Genomic DNA, 12,851 nt, shown 5'->3' on the forward strand with positions numbered 1-12,851 from the left:
CAGTATGGAGTTTCCTCAAAAAACTGAAAATGGAACTCCAATTTGACCCAGTAATCCCACTCCTAGGAATATATCCTAAGAAACTAGAAACACCAATCAGAAGGATATATGCCCCCCTATGTTCATAGCAGCACAATCTACAATAGCTAAGATTTGGAAACAGCCTAAGTGCCCATCAGCAGATGACTGGATCAGAAAACTATGGTACATTTACACAATGGAATACTATGCTGCCATAAAAAAGAAGGAATTACTACCATTTGTAGGCACCTGGATGGAATTAGAGAACATTATGCTAAGTGAAATAAGCCAGTCAATGAAAGAAAAATACCACATGGTCTCACTCATTTGGGGATAATGAAAAACATTATAAACTGATGAACAAAAAGATAGATACAGAGGCAGTAAAGCATCAAACAGACTGTCAAATTACAGCAGTAAGGTTAGGGAGAGGTGGGGGAAATAAGAGATCAACTGAAGGACTTGTATGCATGCATATAAGAGTATCCAACGGATGCAAAACATCGGGGGGTGAGGGCATGTATGGGAGTGGGGTGGGGGGGGCAATGGTAAGATATGTACACATATAATACCTTAATAAAAAAAAATAAAATAAATAAAAAAATAAAAATAAAAATTGTTAATTGAGTCTTTAAATCTTACTGATTTTTTTTTTTAGTCTGCCTATTCCATCAATTATATAGAGATGTGCTATAATTGCTCACTATAGTATGAATTATGTGTTTCTCCTTGTAGTTCTTTCAAAGTTAACTATGTATATTTTGAGAATATGTTATTAGGTGAATGTAAAATAAAAAATTATATCTTCTTGGTGAACTGAATCTTCTATCATGATATGATAATCAGCTTTACATCTAGTAGTCCATTTAGTTTTAAAATGTATTATATTCGATATTAACATGGGTACATTGATTTTCTTTGGGTTGCTTTCACGGTAAATCTTCTTTCAGTCTTTTAATTTCAATCTTTCAGATATCTATTTTTAGATGTGTATAGTTAAGATATTTTAAAAATCCAGATTGATAATATTTGTTTTTAACTGTAACACTTGAACCATTTTGATTTAATATAATTACTAAGAATTTGAGTTTAAGTCTATCAACTTCAAGTTTTTGATTTGTTCCAACCACTTCCTGTTTATTTTTCCTTCTTCTTATTGAATTTATCTCCTTTATCAAATTAATTTTAAAAATCTTTCCTTTATTCTCTCTTCTAGTTTGATATTTCTACCCTTTTAGTAGTTGCCCTAAAAATTTCAAGCTTACTTAACTAATCACTTCTAAAGATAAATCTTTACCCTTCTTCTCAATAATATAGGGATCTTAGACTACATTAGTGTACTTATCCTCATTTCCAGCTTATATATTACCAGAGGCCTGGTGCACAAAATTCATGCACGGGTAGGGTCCCTGGGCCTGGCCAGCAATCAGGGCTGATTGGGGCCTTCTGGCTGCCGGCTGGGGCCTTCCTTTGTTCCGCACCACCCCCTGGTGGTCAGCGCACATCATAGCGAGCGATTGAACTCCCGGTCAAACTCCTCAGGGGACACTTTGCATATTAGCCTTTTATATATATAGATTGTTGTCACATGGTTTAATTCTATCTTTTATTTCAGCCCAGCATGAGATATTATTGTTTTAGTAGGGGCCCAGTGCACGAATTCATGCACCTTGAAAGGAACTGTGGGCCACGAGGCTACCATGGGCACAGGGGCGGGTGTCGACCCATCCTCCACACCCCAGCCCAGCCCCTCCTGCTGCAGCCCTCGTTCCCCTGTCTGCCAGCAGCCTTGCTCCCGCTGCCACTGCTCCCACTTGCTGACTGCTCTCGTCTGCTCGCACCCGCAGATGGCACGGAGTAATTGGGGTCAGCGCCAGCAGCGGGTGCGAGCAGGGCCAGGGCAGTCAGTGGGTGTAAGCGGCGGCTTCAATGCCAGCAGCAGGTATGAGCAGGGCCGTTGCCGGCAGGGGGTGCGAGAGGCGGCTGCTGGCTCCAATCGTTCCTCAGGAGCAGGGGGAGGTGGAGAAGCCCTGAGGAGTGATCGAGGCTGCCAGCCGCCACTGACACCCACTGATAGCACTGGAGCCGGGTACTGGCAGCGAGTGCAAGCGGTGGCTCCAGTGCTGGCAGCGGTGGGAGTGGGACCGGCACCGGCAGCAGGTGTAAGTGCCAGGCGGGACCACGGCTCATGGGAGCAAAGAATTTTCAGTAACCACTAGAGCAGCCGTGGGCAAACTACGGCCCGTGGGCCGGATCCGGCCCGTTCGGCTGTTTTATCCAGCACGCGGAGCCGAAAGAGCGGAGGGTTCTCTTGCTCTCCCCTCCGCTCCTTTACTTTGAATTTATATTAGTTCACACAAACACTCCATCCATGCTTTTGTTCCGGCCCTCCGGTCCAGTTTAAGAACCCATTGTGGCCCTCGAGTCAAAAAGTTTGCCCACCCCTGCACTAGAGGCTCGCCCCGATGACAGCGACCAGTGCCCCACCTTGGTCTGGCACTCCTGCTCATCTGCTCTACCACCCCACCACGGCTGACGCCTGCCATGTTCCATGCTCTGCCGCCTGCTGCCAACACTCGCCATGTTCCACACACACCCCCTGGAGGTCAGCGCATGTCATAGCAACCGGTTGTTCAGTCGTTCCTCCATTCAGTCTATTTGCATATTAGGGTTTTATATATATATAAATGTTGTCAATTGTTTAATTTATTCACATATTTGCCATTGTGCAATCTTTCTTGAAATTTCTGACCTTCTAATGAATATTTTCCTTCGGTCTAAGTTACATGTTTTAGTATTCCCTTTAGTAAGAGTCTCCTGGTAACAAACTTAGTTGTCTAAAAACATGTTTATTTTTGTCCTCATTCTTAAAAACACTTTTTACTGAACATACAATTCAAGACTGGCATTTATTTTCTTTCATTATGTGGACGATAACATCAAACTATCTCTTGCTTCTACTGATGCGGTTGACAAATCATCAGTGTTCCTTTGAAGTTATTTTGGCTTTTTCCCATACTTAGGCTAATTAAAAATCCTCTCATCCATCTATCTATCATCTATACCTATCTATCTATCTGCCTATCAATTGATCAATGATCTTCTGAAGTTTCACTATGAAATTTCTGGGTTTAGAGTTCTTTTATCCTCATTAGGATTTGTTTGACTTCTTGTATCAGCAAACTGTATCCTTTATATCAGATTTGAAAAATTCTCAGACATTATCTCTTCAAATACAATCTCTGCTCTACTCTTTCTCTTCCTTTTCAGAGTCTTCTTAGAATTATACTACATCTTAATCCTTCAGGTCTTTTTAAAAAATATATTTTTATTAATTTCAGAGAGGAAGGGAGAGGCAGAGAGAGAGAGATAGAAACATCAATGATGAGAGAGAATCATTGATGGCTGCCTCCTGCATGCCCCACATGGGAGATCGAGCCCACAACCCAGCTATATGCCCTGACCATGACCTCCTGGTTCATAGGTTGACACTCAACCAGTAAGCTGGGCAATTCAGGTCTTTTAGAAAATACCCTATATAATAAAAGGCTAATATGCAAATTGACCTAACGGCGGAACAACTGGTCGCTATGACATGCAATGACCACCAGGGGGCAGACGCTCAATGCAGGAGCTGCCCCCTGGTGGTCAGTGCACTCCCATAGAGGGAGCGTCACTCAGTCAGAAGTCAGGCTCACAGCTGGCAAGTGCAGCCGCGGTGGCAGGAGCCTCTAAGGATGTCTGACTGCCAGCCTGAGCATGCCTAAGCCAGCAGTCGGACATCCCCCCAAGGGCTCCCGGACTGCAAGAGGGCACAGGCCGGGCTGAGGGAACCAACATCCACCCCAGTGCACAAATTTCGTGCACCGGGCCTCTAGTTTTATAATGAAAAACTTCAACAGCAGAACAAATATTATAATGAACCCCATGTAACCACCCGCTTCAAAAGTTATCAACATTTTTTCCAATCTTGTTTTGTCATTATCTCCAAATACCATCCCCCAAACACATTTGTTTTTCTTCTAGAGCATTTTAAAGCAAATCCCAGAGAGCTATATTTCAACAGTAAATAATCGAATATATAACTCTAAAATATAAGTACATTTAAAATCTGTAATTTCTCCTTCTCCCCTCCTTCACTTTTACCAAGTTATTCACTGGTTAAGTGAATTGGATCATTTGTCCTGGAGGACTTCCCACATTCTGCTTAGGTTTATTCCATCTTCATGGTGTCATTTCATATATTCCTCTACCCATCAATTATATACCAGTTTCTTGTAAACTGGTAGCTATTACAACCAGTGGCTTAACTAGATCTAAGTTTAATTCTTTGGCAAGAATCCTTTATAAGTAGTTCTACATAATTTTGTTCTTCCTTTTTTAAATCTTTATTGTTGAGAGTTATACAGATGCACCCTTTTTCCCCGCATTGATCACCTCTAGCCCGTCCCCTCCCCTTGCCCCAGGTCTTTCTATTATAATATATCAGGAGACACGAAATGACTGCTTGTCTTACTCTTACTGATAACTACAGCTGAGTGTTGTCAGCCTGATCCACTCATCTATATATCTATATATATATAAAACCCTAATATGCAAATAGACCAAACGGCAGAACAACCGAACAACTGGTTGCTATGACAAGTGCTGACCACCAGGGGGTGCGCACGGAACATGGTGGGCGTCAGCAGCAGGAGGCAGAGAGTGGAACATGGCAGGCATCGGCCACAGCGGGATGGTGGAGGAGGTGAGTGGGTGCACCAGACCAAGGTGGGGCGCTAGTTGCTGTTATCGGGGCGAGCCTCTAGTGGTGAAGCATCCATCTTATCTAAAAACTGCTGTTTGAAATTTTAACCCTGCTATTTTGGCTTCTGTAAAAGCTTGCTTGCTTAAATAAGGAAAATAAGACTACCCCCATTCCAGAGAGGCCATGGACTATGCCCCAAACATAGTTGTCAGTGCTGACACCAGGCCAGGCCTTGAGATATGGTCTCATGGCCCCTTCCCAGCACATAGGCCTTCTTTCCCAGAAGGCCCGGAAGTCTCATTCCAAATTTGGGAGACAAAAGGGCTAGGAAAATTATAAATAGAAAAGGTTCCCTCCATGTGTGTGTGGGGGGGGGGGGGGCCAGAATTTGAAAGGCACATTTTTCTCTGGCCCTGCCCTTAATAAAATGTAACTCCCTTTCTCTAAGCATGGCTTGGTTTTTTTCCAGTCTTCTGTAACAGTGGTTACTGAAAATTCTTTGCTCCCATGTGCTGCGGTCCCGCCCGGTGCTTGCACCTGCTGCAGGTGCTGGCCCCACTTGCCCCTCAGGAGCAGAGGGAGGTGGAGAAGCCCTTAGGGGCAATCGGGGCTCGCAGCCCCGCTCGTACCCATAGCCAGTGCCGGAGCCGCTGCTCGCACCCGCTGCCAGCGTCTAGCACCGGTCCCTATCACTCGGCACTGTCAGTGGGTGTGAGCATCGGCTGCCTGCCCCAATGGCCCCTGAAGGCTTCTCCACCTCCCCCTGCTCCTGAAGGGCGACTGGAGCAGCAGCCACCTCTCGCAACTGCTAAAGGCGCCAGCCCCGCTTGCACCCGCTGCTGGCATCGGCACTGTCAGTGCGTGGGAGTGGCAGGGGCGGGAGCGGGGCTGGCAGACAGGGGACCGGGGTCCATGGTGGGAGGGGCTGGAGAGGATGAGACCCACCCCTGTGCCCACCACAGCCTCGCAGCCTACAGTTCCTTTCAAAGTGCACGAATTCGTGCACTGAGCCCCTAGTCTATTATAAGACCTTTCCTCTCAGTGCTTTAGAAGCTATGCTGCTTATTGCTAAATCAATTATTTCATTAGAGATTATAAAATGGTGAGTTTTCTAATGATATCATTCCTTCTGTATTTTATAGCTAGAATTCTTCTATGGGGAAGACCTTTTCCTCATCAGCTATTTAAGTATCTAGTTCATTAAGGAAAGTTAGGATAAATACTTGACTCTTTTTTTAATTAATTTACTTAATATGAGCTGGTGCCCTACTAACTTCCAAAGTCAACTATTTGGTTATTAATATTATGAATTCATGAATCCTATATAATAAAAGCCTAATATGCTAAGTGTCTGGTCATCCGTTCAACCAATCAAAGCGTAATATGCTAATGATATGCTAAGGTTGCTCAACTGCTCGCTATGATGTGCACTGACCACCAGGGGGCAGATGCTCTGACTTGTAGGTTAGTTTGCTGTTGGGGTCCGGCCAATTGGGACTGAGCGTGACGGGCTGGACACACCCTGGAGCCTTCTCGCAGTCCCTTCCCAGCTGGTCAACCTCCTGCATCCCTCCCCGGCCCCGATCATGCACCAGTGGGGTCCCTCAGCCTGGCCTGCATCCTCTTGCAATCCAGGACCCCTCGAGAGATGTCGGAGAGCCAGTTTCAGCCCAATCCTGCAGGCCAGGCCAAGGGACCCCACTGGTGCATGAATTTGTGCACCGGGCCTCTAGTTTTTATATAATTAACTAGAGGCCCAGTGTACAAATTTGTGCATGGGTGGGGTCCGGCAAGCCCACCCCAATTGGGGCCGATCATGCCCGGCCCGCCAAGGGGAGGGGCCGTGGGTGGTTGGCTGGCTGGCCCTGCCCCCTGGTTGAACTTCTGGTCGAAGAGATAATTTGCATATTGGCCTTTTATTATATAGGATGGTTTTCAAATATTGATTCTTTTTAAATTATGCAAACATGCTCTCCTGTCTCCGGTATTTAATGTTACAAAAGCATCTGATGATAAAATCTTTCCTTCATAGATAAATTGCCTACCAGGATGTGTTTAGGTTTTTAACTCATTCCATTCATCCTGCCTGGTATTCATGAGCCCTTTTAATCTAAATACTCAAGTCTTTCTTCAGCTCACATAAATTGTCTTATTTTTTTTCTCTGATAAGTTATTTTCCTCACCTGTTCTCATTTCTACAACCCCCATTATAAAGTAGTGAATTTCCTAACTCTATCCTTTATTCTTATTTTTCCTCCTATTATTTTAATCTCTTCACTTTTCACCTTGAATTCTAAAGAGAACTTTCCAAGTTTGTCTTCTAATCATTAATTTGATGTTCTGAAATAATATATCAATGTTTATAATTTTTAACTTGAAAATTATATTTTTTCACATCCAAGAGCTCCTTCTTAATCACAAATGATTACTTTTTACCATCTTTTGGGGAAAATTCAAACATACAGAAAAGTTTCAAACATCCTATGTAAAAAAAGGCTAATATGCAAATAGACTGAACGACGGAACAACTGAACAACTGGTTGTTATGACATGCGCTGACCACCAGAGGGCGTGCGCAGAACATGGTGGGCGTCTGCCACTGCAGGATGGTGGAGCACATGAGCGGGGGCACCAGACCAAGGCGGGGGGGGGGGGGGGGGCTGGTCACTGCCATCGGGGTGAGCCTCTGATGGTTACTGAAAATTCTTTGCTCCCATGCACCGCGGTCCCACCCGGCGCTTGCACTTGCTGCCAGCACCAGCCCTGTTTGCACCCGCAGCCATGCTGGAGCCGCCGCTTGCACCCACTGCCAGTGCCTGGCGCCAGTCTCGATCACTCAGCGCCAGCAGCGGGTGCGAGCAGTGACTGCCGACCCTGATTGCCCCTGAGGGCTTCTCCACCTCCCCCTGCTCCTGAGGGGTGATCAGGACAGCAGCCACCGCTCGCACCTGCTGACGGCTCCGGCTCTGCTCACACCTGCTGCTGGCGCCAGCCCCAATCGCTCGGCATCAGTGGGAGCGGGGCTGCCAGCAGACATGGGACCAGGGGCCGCGGCGGAAGAGGCCAGGCGGGGACGCAGAGGATGGGCTGAGACCCACTCCCACAGCCTCACGGCCCACAGTTCCTTTCAAGGTGCATGAATTCATGCACTGGGCCCCTAGTAGTACAATAAAAATCCATATACTCTTAATCCTGATTCACCCATTATTAATATTTTGACTCGGTCATTAGTTTTTGTGACTACTTGCTTGTTTCACTTTATTACTTTTTTTTTTCACTCTCTCCATCTGCTGCCCAAGAAAGGAAAAGCAGGCTAAGGGGAAGAAGGTGGTGCTGGATGGCCTCTGCTATAGTGAAGAAGCAGGAAGCGAGGAAAGTGGTAAATTCCATTTGAGAAAAGGCCAAGAATTTTGGCATTGGACCAGGACATCCAGCCCAAAAAGGAGCCTCACCTGTTTGTTAAATGGCCCTGCTATATTCAGCTGCGGTGGCAAAACACTATTCTCTATAAGCATCTGAAAGTGCCTCCTGTGATTAACCAGTTCACCCAGGCCTTGGACCATCAAACAACTACTCAACTGCTTAAGCTTGTCCACTACTAGTACAGACTATAGAAAGCCAGAGAAGAAGCAGAGATTGTTGGCCTGGGCTGAGAAAAACACTGCTGGCACAGGGGATGTCCCACCAAGAGGCCACATGTCCTTTGAGCAGGGTTTAACACTGTCACCACCTTGGTGGAGAACAAGAAGGCTCAGCAATAGTGATTGCACATTATGTGGATCCCATCGAGCTGGTTGTCCTCCTGCATGCACTATGCTGTAATATGGGGGGTTCCCTACCGCATTATCAAGGGGAAGGCCAGACTGGGGCGTCTAGTCCACAGGGAGACCTGCACCACTGTCGCCTTCACACAGGTCAACTCGGAAGACAAAGGAACTCTGGCTAACCTGTCTGGACCAATTATAATGACAGACATGATGAAATCTGGTGTCACTGGGGAGGCAGAATCCTGGGTCCAAAGTCAGTGGTTCACATTGCCAAACTGAAAAAGGCAAAGGCTAAATAACTAGCCAGAAAACTGGGTTAAGTGTACACTGTTGAGTTTTCTGTTCATAAATGTAATAAAAATGCTCATCCAAAAATATTTTTAAATTACAATTGACATAAAATATTGTTATAGTTACAGTATAACATAGTGATTAGATGTTTATGTAATTTACTAGGGGCCCGGTGCAAGAATTTGTGCACCAGTGGGGTCCCTTGATCTGGCCTGTGGGATCGGGCTGAAACCGGCTCTACGACATCCCCTGAGGAGTCCCGGATTGTGAGAGGGCGCAGACCAGGCCAAGGGACCTCACCAGTGCACGATCAGGGCTGGGGAGGGACACAGGAGGTTGGCCAGCTGGGAAGGGACTGTAGGAGGGCTCCAGGGCGCGTCTGGCCCTTCTCGCTCAGAACCCATCAGCCGACCCAGCAGCAAGCTAACCTAGCAGTTGGAGCATCTGCCCCCTGGTGGTCAGTGCACGTCATAGCAAGTAGTTAAGCGGCCTTAGCATATCATTAGCATATTACGCTTTGATTGATTGAACAGACAACCAGATGACTGGACACTTAGCATATTAGGCTTTTATTATATAGGATAAGTGCTCACCCTAATAAGTATCATATCCGTCTAACACTATATAGGTATTTCAATATCACTGGCTATATTTTCTATGCTGTGACTTTATCCCCTGTGACTATTTCTATAACTGGCAACTTGTACTTCCTAATTCCTTCACCTTTTCCCCACAGTCTCTCAATACCCCTGCCCTCTGGCAACCATCAGTCTGAGTAATAGAATCCTTGACTTTTAGCTGGGTAGTACAATTTCCCAGAATAAAGATTCACTTTCTAGTCCCTCTTTGTTAGAGGTAGATGTGACTGTTTTTTGTCCTATCTTTTTGTTGACTGGAATGGAGTATATTGGCTGTGGCTCAAGTAGCCACCTTGAGCCACAAAGTAGAAGTTTATGCTGAGAATGGTAGATCAGCAAAATAGGATACAGGATCCCTGATGACTTTGTGAGGCTACTGTATCAGCATTGGATTTTAATATTTTCAAAAATATAAATAAAATTTTCCTTTATTTAAACTGTCATCTGGGGCTTCCTATAGCCCATAGATAATCCTAATTCCAACTAAAATTCCATTAACCAGAGACTCATATGATTAATAAGATCTTAAACCCAGCAACCCCTCTTCTGGGTATCTACCCAAAACAGAAAAATATTTACTTGTTAAAATATATGTACACCTCTGTTTGTTGCAGCATTACTCACAGTGGCCAAGACATAAAAACAATGCAAGTGACTTTTGATAGGTGATTGGATAAAGATGTGGTACATATATATAATGGAATACTACTCAGCCATAAGAAAAGATGTATTATTGCCATTTGCAACAACATGAATGGATCCTGAGAATATCATGCTAAGTGAAAAAGTCAAGAACCATATGATTTCACTCATGTGTTGTATATAAAACTGAAAGCAACAAATGAACAAATAAGACAAATAAACAAAACCTCCTAGTCACGACAACAGTTTGGTGGTTACCAGAGGAAAAAAGGGGTGAGGGAAAGGAATAAAGAGGGTCAAAAATATGGTGATGGAAGAAGAGTTGACTATGGGTGGTAAATACTCAATGCAATATACATGTGAAACCTATATAATTTTATTAACCAATGTCAGCCCAATAAATTTTATAAAAAATTAAAAGAAATGCCCTGGCTGGTATGTCTCAGTTGGTTGGGCATCTTCCTGTGCACCAAAAGGTTGTGGGTTCAATTCTTGGTCAGGGCACATGCCCAGGTTGCGGGCTCAATCCCTGGCAGGGGGCATGCAGGAAGCAGCCAATCAATGTTTTTCTCTCTTCCTCTCTTTCTAAACATCAATAAAAATATTTCTTTAAACATTAAAAGAAATAATTCTGGGAAGCTCCACATACATATTAAGAAAAAGTAGTTGAGGACCTGACCAGGTAGCTCAGTTGGTTAGAGCATCCTCTTGACATGCCAAGGTTGCAGGTTCGATCCGGTCAGGGCACATATAAGAATCAACCAATGAATGCATAAATCAATGTCTCTCTGTTTCTCTCTCTCAATCTCTCTCTGTGTCTCTCTAAAACCAATAAATGAAAAAAGAAAAAGAAACAGAAAAAGTAGTTGATTTAAAAAGTAATTTATTCTTAACCTTTAAAGTCAGCCACACTAAAGAAGGGAAGTTCTAGGACATAAACTATTTTGCAGGGAGAAAACAAGCTTGACTAAATTAAAAAAGTAAAGGCAGATTAAAGCCATTCCAGAGAGAGAAGCAGATACAATTGAGATTGATTCCTGAAACCCCACTGTATCCTCTACCTAGGGTTCTACAAAATCTCCTTAGGTCTTTAGAGCAAGCCAAAAAAAAAGAAAAAAAATCAACCAAATGCCTCATTTCTATTAGTTATAAACAAAAGAGTACAAACCAATAAAAGAGGTGATATATACAGGAGTACTCAATTTATTCAGTATTACTGAGGAATAAGGTATAATAATAAGTAAGGTGTTCCAATAAGGAAAAATTTTATAGGTAACTTAAGCTTACCTTCCCACCTCCCCGCAGCTATCATTGAATGCAGCTTGGCATTTTATTTTACAAAATAGTTGTGTATTTATCATTGTATTCAATTAAATTTTGATCCTCATTCTGTTTATGACTTTCATAAGAAGGTGTAAGAGATTTTCAACTTTCATATGTTGAAATTAATAGTCTGATTGTGTGCTTACTGTTTTTTAGCATGAACAGCCCAAAGGCACCATGAATAGCCCAAAGGAACACAGTATTGCAAAGACAGAAATGGATGTAAAGAACTTTAGAGAAGAAGGCCTTTATGTTTAAAAGTTGAAAAAGGTGTTTGTCCTGTGGCTTGAATCTGTTGTTGGGACCAATCAAAGGGGCTGCTGTAACTTTGACTTTGGTTTACCCTAGACTTCTCGCAGTTACTGCAATCTGTACTCAAGTTCACAAACATCCAAATGTAAGTCTTAGGTCTTTGTCAGAACTTTCTAGAAAGAGTTAACAATCTGAGTGAAGGCTTCAATTATTTAGCTAGGCCTTGAGAGAAATTCATAGGATTTTCACTTTTAGAGATGGAGCAAAGGGGCAGTGGTATCACTGTTAACCACCGGAGCTCCACCAAACAGGATCTTTGAGGGAGCCCCTCTCCACTTGGCCAGGCTAATTTTATCATCAATTGTGCAGTGTGGCTCTTCTCTATGCTATCTAAAAAGTGTAAGTTTCATTTGTTTTAATTCTTTGTTATTAATAGTTAGCTGTTTATATAGTGACTTTTATGGAATTGGGCACAGTGTTTAATAACATACTTTACAGGGGTCCTCAAACTTTTTAAACAGGGGGCCAGTTCACTGTCCCTCAGACGGTTGGAGGGTCGGACTATAGTTTAAAAAAAAAACTATGAACCAATTCCTATGCGCACTGCGGGCCTGGGACGAGTCGGCTGCTAAGCAGGACAGGCAGCGGCACCCGGCGGGCCGGATAAATGTCCTCGGCGGGCCGCATGTGGCCCGCGGGTCGTAGTTTGAGGACGCCTGCGAGATGTATGGGGCAATGATATCATTTATAATCCTAAACTCTTACTTATAATTTGGATTGCATTTTACACTAAGTTGTGCAAATTACAGCTAGGTGTTCAGAGTTATACATGAATTAACTTATATTCACAGTCAGTATATGGTGGTCAGCTGCCATGGAGCCTAACTTATTTTATGTTATTGGATGGTTGTGTGTTTAATGTCAGGTTACCTCTCCAAATATCAGTTTTTCTTCCTAAGTTGTCCTTAAAAGTGTTTTGGCTTTATCATTTTACAAATGCAGAAATCAATGGTCTGAAGTTTATGTAGATTTGACAATGAGGGGTCCATAGCTGCTTTTGGGGGGTAGTTTGAATTTTATTTGCAATAAAAGGACATGCTTATTATTACTTTGTTTAAATTCTGGTTCTAGTTCTTTTCATAAATTTTCTTAAACATAAGTAGTTTCAGG

General features: G+C 43.6%; 1 protein-coding gene and 1 pseudogene across 16 annotated transcripts in view; one reads left to right on the plus strand and one right to left on the minus strand.

The window, feature by feature from the left end:
- Window positions 1–12,851, minus strand: part of EHBP1 (EH domain binding protein 1) — a 416,128-nt gene that overhangs the window by 167,379 nt on the left and 235,898 nt on the right. The window lies entirely within an intron of this gene.
- LOC308255860 (large ribosomal subunit protein eL8-like) lies at window positions 1,869–8,834 on the plus strand (annotated as a pseudogene). The gene is made up of 2 exons: window positions 1,869–2,110; window positions 8,068–8,834. The product of its transcript is annotated as a large ribosomal subunit protein eL8-like (transcript).

Source organism: Plecotus auritus (genome assembly GCF_963455305.1).
Source record: "Plecotus auritus genome assembly, chromosome: 8".
NCBI classification, from domain to species: domain Eukaryota; kingdom Metazoa; phylum Chordata; class Mammalia; order Chiroptera; family Vespertilionidae; genus Plecotus; species Plecotus auritus.